At 34.2% G+C, this 1,820-nt stretch overlaps 1 long non-coding RNA gene across 1 annotated transcript in view; it reads right to left on the bottom strand.

Moving 5' to 3' along the window:
* The window catches only part of LOC110266170, a 22,497-nt gene extending 21,738 nt beyond the window's left edge, over nt 1-759 (bottom strand). The window contains exon 1 of the long non-coding RNA XR_002353178.1: nt 655-759. This is a non-coding gene — a long non-coding RNA (uncharacterized LOC110266170). The remainder of the gene's footprint in view (nt 1-654) is intronic.

Below are 1,820 nucleotides of genomic sequence, written 5' to 3'. Positions count from 1 at the left end.
GACATTAATAATTTGTTTGAAAAATTAGGTTTTGTAAAACAACTCTCATAATGTCGTAATTCTCCTCTTCCTCTTCCACGTCACGATAATATTCTGCGATCGTGTCCCACCTTCACTCAAACTATTCTCGCCGTCGTCGTCTCTCCGGAGTACCATCCTCCCTTGTGATTTGCACCGCCGCCAAACACCGCAGCGTCTCCCTCGCGATTCGCAGCGCTGTCTACCGCCGCAGAGCCGTTCTTGTCGCAATTCGCAGCACTGATGACTACTACAGCGTCCTCCTCGTTGCGATTTGTCACCAATGCATTGCCGCTCTCGTCGCGATTCGCACTGCCACTACCACCGCCGCAGCCCTTCCCCTTACGATTCGCAGATCATCGCCGCAACCCCTCCTCCCCTCGCGGTTTGCAATCACCGCCACATCCCTTCTCCTCTCTCGATTGCATCTTTGTCGATCACCAATGTTATATATGCAGGACTATATATGAATTCCCAGTATCGTCAACAACTTGAAAAAATGCTGTTAGTTCTTGAAATCTCTTTTGCAGTGTATTTTATTCCACTAATGTTCTTATCACCTAAATCACCTTTTATTTGTTTGGTGAATTTGATCAATTGACTGAATTTGATGCTCTTCCTTTTATTTCCCTTTACCAAACATTCCTCGCAAGGGAAGTACATCAAATTGGGTGGATACTGCTATGATCAATGGAGAATAAAAGCTTTGATCACTTGTCAAACCAATGTCTTTAACACATGTGATGACGTCACCGTTTGAGACACTTTTGATACATTTTGAGAATTTTTTTTAGTTACAGTTGTGAATTTTTATAATACTTTAAGAATTGGATGTATTTTATTTTGGTCCTACTTAGTATCTTTCTTTTTGTAGGCAACTTGAATGTTTATGCAAAAATTTAATTGGATGACATTACATGTTTCTTTTGTTAAACAAATAAATGTTTCTTTGTATTACTTTTGGTCATGATGAATTCTTATATCTACAGTGTTGCAAATTGTATGGATAAGTTGAATGAATATTATGATTTCTTTTATTGCATCTTAGCATGATGATAAATTTATTTATAGTTACTTATGTAGGATAAACTTTTTTAATTTTCCATTCACGTGGTTTATATTAAAGTAACATCTATTTAGTATGAAAAAGGAACATCTTAATGCTTGACAGAAGTAACATCCACTTAGATCTTTGTAAAAATAATTAGATACCTAACATAAGTTACTTGTATTTATTTTTTACTGCAGAGATGATTCAATTGATAGTAAATACAAGTATCACAAAAGAAGAAAAAGATATTTGTATTTATCCTGTTGCTTGTTTAACGAAATTTAAAGAAAGAAAAATAAAAGAAAAAGAACAACAACAATATCTGATTTTTAGACTTGAAGATATATTATACCAAATATTAGTACCTTAAATAGACAGAGTAATTTGCAACCTCTACACAAATAACATTATAATTTTATATTTCTTGTTTGAACATCTTAAATTTCTTAGTCGGTCCAGAAGATCCTTCTTCTGAGTTTTCAAATTATCATTCAAATCAAGAAAATAAAAGCCAAAAAATTGACTAAAAGCAGAAGAAAAAAGAAATGATTTCTTCATGCTATACTTGGCTTCTAGTATCTAAATAAAAGGATTTTTTTATTTTTCATCTTTCCTCTTGAACTCAATGAAAAATACAATCACTTCCATTGGTTTGGCTTTAACACTGAAAAGTATGCATCCAGTCTACAATTGTTCAAACACATGCATAGAAATACAATAATTGAAACTCAAAGGCAACAGTACACAGTAC

The sequence above is a fragment of the Arachis ipaensis genome, chromosome B08 (genome assembly GCF_000816755.2).
Source record: "Arachis ipaensis cultivar K30076 chromosome B08, Araip1.1, whole genome shotgun sequence".
NCBI classification, from domain to species: Eukaryota; Viridiplantae; Streptophyta; class Magnoliopsida; order Fabales; family Fabaceae; genus Arachis; species Arachis ipaensis.
This window is presented reverse-complemented; position numbering and strand designations above follow the sequence as displayed.